Consider the following 8,104-nt stretch of genomic DNA (forward strand, 5'->3'; position numbering starts at 1 on the left):
AGAGTAGGAGTGAAAGGCTGTCGAATCCCTTCCTATAGAGAGGAGTTTATCTACAACTTTTGATCAAATTCCGAGCAAGTCTTCATGAAAGTTTTATTACGGACCCGGTAAGACGCTTCAGTGAGAAGGTCAATATCAAGGTTGAAGCTAGGAAGAAGTGCTGAGCAAGCTGTATAGGGGAGGGAACCATATCCAGGCTATTCCATATCCGTTGCTTCTATGCTGGCTCGCAAAGGACTGAAATTACTGAAATTAGGTCACAAATTTTCGAGGAAGGAGCGGTAAAGAAGGAGGGGTCCACTAGTTTTTAGCTTGATTGAACGTGGTTAGTATAGTTAGAGGAGTCTTCTTTCTATTGCTTGAGTTGAATTTGAATCCGCTGACACCGACGAACAAAATTGACTTCTTAAAGATTAGAATATGTTTCACTAAAAGGTAAAAGGAAAGGTGATGAAATCAGAGAAGAATTCCTTCCTCTCCGAGTAGTGAATTGCCATATCTTAAAGATAGGGCTATACCGGTCGTTAAGATAGAGTCGGTGTCGGTAGCTGTAATTGATATTGTTAGCGGAATCAGGGTCGGTGATATAGTTTTGATTTTGATATCCGGAACTCCCATTCCATAACTTGAACTGAGAAAATGGAATACACAATCAAGACCTGGCTCAAGGCTAACCCCTCTACACTCAAGGTCAGGAACATGATAATAAGAAGAATAATTAGGACAGGATCGAGGAAAAACCTGCTATGCACCTTGCTTCTTCTCGCTCCGTGGGAAGAATATTTTTCCATTCCATCCTGACTTCAATTACAAACTATTACACTTGCTTAGCGAGTCAATTTACACCAGGTTTTATGTTCATACATAGGCCGTAAAAGCTATATCCTTTGCCACGTATAAAGTGACTGGTTCGATTGGACCAAGACAAGGAAGAGGAATAGGAGGCCAGGGATTCTTGAATTTACATAGCATAAATACGGACATCGTAATTCAAGTTTCCATTGAATTGCTTTCCATTCCGTTGCTGAGTCAGAGGATGAACAAGAGTTCGCGTTGACACTTCATGAAACAAAGACTGCTATAACTTACCCAGTTTCTAATACACCTCATGTTGTGGAAAAAGAGGTTTGAGTCCTTTGCCTTTGTGACTGAGGTCACACGGGAGACCCCTCCTTATATAGAGAGTACGATTACCTTAAGTAGTATAGATCTTTCCCCCCATACCCTCTTCCCTAAAGTCTGGTGCAAACAAGTCCCACTGAGTAAGGACCATCTCTGAATGAATAAGAAGAGTACAGAGTCGTAGGAACTCGACAGAAGTCAATTGCCATCCTGTGCAAGCTCCAACTAACTGATGCATGAATGGATGAGGGAGATTTCGAGTCAGTGTACAACATAGGAAGTCCTGCAGAGCCTAAGTCACTCAATAGGCAAGGAAGGGAACCAAGCAAGAAAGGGGCAGCTAGCTAGCCTTAGTCTTCCTCTTGCTAGGCTGAAACCTTTAGTCTTTCAAACTTGCTTTTATCTAGTGGTATATGACTAGCTTCGTATAATATCTTGTATGAAGAGAGTAGGAGTGAAAGGCTATCGAATCCCTTCTTATAGAGAGGAGTTTACATACAACTTTTGATCCAATTCTGAGCAAGTCTTCATGAAAGTTTCATTACGGACCCGGTTCCCTCCCCTAGGATGACGCTTCATTGAGAAGGTCAGTATCAAGGTTGAAGCTAGGAAGAAAGGCTGAGCAAGCTGTACAGGGCGCGATCTTCATTGAGTCGAGTAGAACGAATCTATATGTAGAAGGTTCCACCCAAGAGGAATCCTCTTCCCTAAAGGTAGACGCTGTCATGAAAGAGAAAAGCTGGAATTTCTTATTATCTCCTTTCCCACCTAGCAAGAATCCTAATTGGATAAACTACCTATCCATCCGTATCTTTTCGACCCTCTGCTCTTGTTTAAGACAAGGAGCTTAGACAAGGGATATCCTTTCCCAGTGATGTCAATCTTTTCCTAGTGTGATGTCAATCTTTCATTAAGTGGAGTGGCTAGTGTGCTCTTTTCATCCTGGTTCATCCTTAGAATCCTTAGGATGCATAGTGGCTATGATCGAATCCAATTTAGCTTTTAACTCTTTTTTTTTTTCAGATTAGCTATAGTCTTATTTGAATCATTGAGCCTATCTCTCAATTGTAGACTATATAAAAAGTTCTTGTACTTACCTAATTCTTGGATATTCTTAGGTTTAGTGTCTACCCACTTATTATTATTATTATTATCAAAGATTGGATCTCTTTTTGTATCCACCTTGGAAGAAATGTTTACATTTACTATTAGTTTTACAATTTTTATAATGGACCGATTAATTCTGAAGTTAGTCTCCATAATATGTTTCTCAAAATGTGAGAGATCATTGTATTAGTTCAAAAACCATTCGTAATTGACTAAGTTTTTAGATAGTCCCTTCTGCTTAATGATTATTAGTCTCATTATCCGTTACAATGGAATAACTTTTAGGTGCTAAGAAGGTACCATCCATTAGAAAGTACTCTAACTTTAACATAGCTAATTCATTAGAAGATATATATCTTCGTCAGGAGGAGGACTACCAAGAATTGTAGAGTTAGTATCAGTCTAGTAACAGCTAGGTCTGGAAATGTATTTATACATATAAATGCGAGAACAGGCTGTAATAGCGGCTGACAAATGAACTACAGATTATCTTGGAGGTTGATAGTCATTTTCATCATAATAGAATGTATTTTCCAAGTATTTTATGATGTAGTAAATATCTCTTAGTTTATGTGCCTCCATTAACTTTTTCTTCTTTATCAAAGATGTATATCTATTCTTTTCCCACACCTCTGTTATAGTAGTGTCTGGATTTATACCAAATCTACCGTATAGAGAGTTCAATAGTATTTTATAGCAATATGTCATGGCATTATCCCCTCATTTTTTAGCATTGAGTCTTTCATTATATATGTTTGTAACAAAGCTATAGAATGGTGAATCCTTCTTCTCAAACAAGTATGTAACCCAACTCGCGCGCAAAAAGCAATTCTTCGCTATAATACACACCAACGAATTCACCAGTAGGGAAAAGTAACTTATCCCCATCTCTATAGGGTAAGAAAGGTCGAGAAATGGAACTTGGACACACTATATATGCCTCAAGAAATCCATACAAGTTTGGCGATTCCTCGTTTTCTAAATTCCCACGCCAAATAGGAACACTGCCCGGCATTGGATAGTTTTTCATGATATATGGATACAAGGAGTTCACATCGTAATAGTATAGGGGGAAGATTTGAGATGGGTTTACATTGCGCAAGGAATCGATTGAAGACTGAGCGAGTAGCAAAGCAGTTGCAAGCAAGTAGGAGTCCCAAACTCAGACTAACATAGTAACTGATATTAATATTAACTTACCCCTTTGGAACTTCATTTCCTTAATTGTACTATTCAACAAATTTCACGAGGCTTATCCGAAGGAAAAAACGGTTCCTCATCCCTCTTCAATCCTCTCCATACCTATCCGATCTGGATCTCTGAAATCTCTCCTCTCCTTTTAGTCAAGCTCCATTCCATCGATGTTGCCCTCTTAAAAAAGCGGAGTATCCTGCAACCTATTCTTTCAAAACGGATTCTATACTAGCAAATTATGTTACACCGTCTATTGCAACAAGACCATCAACCGCGGATACGACAAGTGTAGCACTGCTTACTTAAGTACCGGAATCACTAGAAACAGTTATTCAAGCACTTGCTAAGAACTCACCAGATGTAGGAACGGAAGAAGATAATGCATATCTTCAATGTCACACAGCTTATATAAGACATCTTCTTGTTAGAAGAAGGGACTGCAAGAGATGACTCTACTGAAAGGAGCGCAGCGAAACGAGATTCCTGATAACTCCTTTATGTAACCATCAGGGTCAAAGTCCCAAGAGGCTGAGCCACTCTTTGTTTAAACTCCTCAGCTCTTCGCTGCACTCCACTTTATGAACAACCCTTGGGGGAAGCCCTTTCAGTGAGGTAAGGAAGAAGCTGGGCAAGCGGTTCTCCTCCAATTGCATCGATCAGTTGGATGAGAGTGAGAAAATCAAGGAAGCCGTATTCCTCCATACTGAACATGTGCCGCCCGGGGGAGGAGGTGGAAGACGGACCGAGACAGATCCTGGTGGTCAAAACCTCTTTTTCTGTAGAGGAGAAAGAGAATGGACGGACAATCGGCGAGAAAGTATGTTCATTGATCATTTTTCTTACATAACATCCCCTACAATCTAGCTCTTATCCATCTGATTCGGTCTCTATACTTATCCCTCTTTTCGTGGTATATTCTAGTAAGGATCTCATGGCTGCTAGTTTCAAGTCTCGGGTGAAAGTTTCTGGTTTGTTTACTTCTTAATTAGGAGTTCCTGTCTTTTAGATTTCTCCCTTGGCATTACTCAAATCACAACTAGATAGTTCACGGGGCACAACCCTTAAAACCTAATAAATAAATTACCTTGTGGTACCTTCTTTCAGTACACCTCACTTCAATAGTTCCCTGAGGGATATCAATAAAAGGTATCAGGGATATGGCTTATTATTGAATGTGTTCAACAAACTCCTTCATGTCGAAAACATCTCTTTAAAATCGATTACTTGCTTCACCGGCAAAGCCGCTAATCTTCATACACTAGAGTGTGGTGGTATAAGAGTTTTGTTCCTTGCCTACTCCTGCACACATAGAAGAAGCACTGATTGAAAGTTGTACATTCACTCCTTTTCACTCTTAGCATAACCCCTTGAAAGAGTTCCCGCACTGAGGGATGGGAGAGATGGTCCCTCTGTTCCATCAAAAGTGGCTACTAGAAGGGAGATCCGTTCTGCAACAATTGGTCTTGACTCTGGCTTTCGCTCCTCTCAGAATCCAATCCATACAGCTAAGGCTTACTCCTTTCTATACCTATAAATTAAGGCTACTACTGCTACTAATACTAAAGCTATTGAAATTAGAGCACTATTTCTGCAAGACTCTCTTTGCTCTTGTTCCTATTATTCCTACTCCAAATGAAGAGGATCTTGATATAAAGTGGTGCAAGATTTAATATTTGTACATTGAGTACAGCCAGACAATTTCATTTTGATCCTTCCTCATTTGCTCCTCACTACAGCTGTTCATGCATAAAACGCCGATAGCATTTCACTGTGTTATAGTTTCAAAAAAGTCGACAGGGAACTTTTTTAAGGGTAGTTAAATAACTAGGAGTATAGCATGTAAATAATGATAAGCTATTTCATTATACATTGCTGTATAGGGTTACTTCTATATATAAAGAGATTTTGATTATATTGAGGAGGGTTTTGAATCCATTTCATATAGTAAGACTATGCTCCTGCTAGTGGTTGACGAAAGCTTTCCCTACTCTAGAAAAATTAGGAATCCTAGAGAATAGTGTGAGTTTGGGAAAGTCGAAGACCTTCTTATTCTATATAAAAGTGAAGAGAATTACTAGAGAATAAGAAGAGTATAATAATCATTATAACGAGGAAGCTTGCGGGCTGTAAGCCTAGAAGATTAAGCCCAACCTGGGGAACAGAATGATAAGAAGCGCGTATGTCTTTCCTCGCTGGGATAAGAGAGCTTCTAGCTCTAGGGAGTCTCCCTTTTGTTGATTCTTTCCCAGTTCTCACTTTGATATCTTAATCTCTTATCGGGATGGCATAGATAGCAACCAAGGATGAGCAGTGAGAGCAGACGAGGATAGGGAATCTCCGAAGGAGAACAGGAAAAAGGCTTTCTTAGTCTCCCTTCTCAGCTGCAGGCGAAAAGAGTATGAAGGCGCGGAACACTTTTTATATGTTTGTTATCTCATCTATATCCTAAGATATGATTGTAGTAATGTTGCGGCTAAGTCTGGGCTAAGGGGACAAAGATGCTTGACCTTTAGGTGGTAAAGTTAGGGATAACCACTTCCTAGGGTAATAAGGCAGTAATTAGATTACAGGTAAGGGTTTTAAAGTTGTGGTTATAGAGAAGTCTATGTAAGTGCTTCTATTCGAATCAGTCTATTTAGTGAATTGTCTATGCCTACTACTGATCTAAGAGCAGCTTCCATCATATGTTTTATTATCGTATAATAAGAAGAATTCAATGAGCTTGGATATTCACTGAAGAAAGGATAACTTACTATCCATTCTTCCTAATCTTTTCATATTTGACTCCTCTTGGACATAAGAGTGAAACAGTCTACAGGTATAAGAGCACCGTCTATTGCTAATACTTGTTATTCAAGAGCGAATACATGGCTACGAGTGAATGCCTAGCTTTTTCCTATCTTATGAAATATACGGAACCAGTTGGAGGTGCTCTCTTCTCTACTCCTAGACATAGGATAGAGGCTTGCTCTGAATCCAAAGTATCCTCTGCATCTTCTGTCTTGTCTCTTGGTTTCAGGGAGTATGTGAATAAGAGTTCTCCCCCGAAAAGTGGCTTTTTAGGAGGGAAGTGGGCTTCATTCAATTGAATGCTTTGTTGGTTCATCTCAAAGGAGTCAGGTTTTTCGGTTTAGTGTGGAGGGGGGGCGCTCTTTGTTGATCTTTCAAGGGAAATGTTAGAATGTGAAGATGGCAATATGTGCTTGAGTCGATGATCAATCCGCCGTTCCATCCTTCTATATATGGTGATCAGACTTGTTAATATCTAGAATCATCTGATTCCCACTTTGATTGACCTTGACCGGTCATTGCTGGAAAAGAGGGCCCTAGACTTGTCGGCCCTCCAATTCTAAACCCCGACCACCACAAGTTGTTTTGGAACCCACATTTTTAAAAGTTCTGTTAGGTTCTTACTAGCAGTCAGTCGGCGACCTTTTTTTTCATTTACTTAACATAGCTTTTCGTCTCCTTGATAGGTGGAAGTTCTCCAAAAGTATGAAAAGCTGGAGGACTTTGTACCATCCATTCGAGTGTGGTTGAATTCTATTCAACAGCCCAAGGACTTGGAGCACATCTTTTGTTAGTTCCACTTCTTGAAGTGATTGTTACGACCACGAAGAAACGACGAATCCCAACTACGGATATATAAGAGACAAAACTGCGAAGGGCATTCTATCCAGCCTAAGCATCTAGATAATCTGTAATACGCCGTCACATACCCGGAAGCCCTAATAAATGCATGGGAAAGAAGGTTAGATTAACCTCGAAAAAAAGTGATCCAAAAATGGATTTGACATAAAGTTTTAGGGTATGTCCGACCAAAGATTTTACCCACCCAATAGTAAAATCTTGCAAATAAAGCAAAAACGGCTCCCATAGAAACTACATAACGGAAATGTGCAACCACATGATAAGTATCATGTAGAGCAATGTTTAGCCCAGAATTTTCCGGGACTATTCCATTGAGTCCTCCTATGGTGAACAAAAAAATGAACCCTACAACAAATACCATGGGCGTTTTGTATTGTATTAAACCCCCCACATGGTAGCGATCCAACTAAAGATTTAGATTCCAGTAGGGACAGCTATGATCATGGTAGCTATGGTGAAGTAGACACGAGTATCAACGTCTAAGCCCACAATAAACATATGATGAGCCCAAACAAGAAATCCAAGAACACCTATACTGATCATGGCATAAACCATGCCTAGATAGCCGAAAACCGGTTTTCCCAAAAAAGTCGAAACGATATGACTTATGATACCGGATCTGGGCATAATTAGGATGTAAACTTCAGGGTGCTTCTCTCTTCTACTAATATAAGCGGATGAATAGAAGAAATGTGGACTATATCATCAACTTATTCCATTTGTCTAGGAAAGCTAGGCATGCTTTATGGTGAATACTGTCATGTTTAAATGCTTTAAGATCGTAAAGACTATAATATTCCTCAATAAGGAAGAATCGTCGTGATTTATGACTTCGGAAAGTACTTAATTTATAGTAATCTAGCATCATGATAACATCTTGTCGACTTTGTAAAGACCATTGATAGTAACCATTTTGACTACTATCAAAGTAGATATTTCCTCCTAATACTACCTTATAAGACTCTACATCTTGTAGAAGTTTATTAGTTACTCGAATACTTAGTTGAGGTAGTCGATTCTTCATATCAAT

At 39.4% G+C, this 8,104-nt stretch overlaps 1 pseudogene; it reads right to left on the minus strand.

The window, feature by feature from the left end:
* Nucleotides 1-6,867: 6,867 nt before the first annotated feature.
* LOC126666103 (cytochrome c oxidase subunit 1-like) lies at nucleotides 6,868-7,755 on the minus strand (annotated as a pseudogene).
* Nucleotides 7,756-8,104: the final 349 nt, after the last annotated feature.

Source organism: Mercurialis annua, linkage group LG1-X (assembly GCF_937616625.2).
Source record: "Mercurialis annua linkage group LG1-X, ddMerAnnu1.2, whole genome shotgun sequence".
Lineage (NCBI taxonomy): Eukaryota > Viridiplantae > Streptophyta > Magnoliopsida > Malpighiales > Euphorbiaceae > Mercurialis > Mercurialis annua.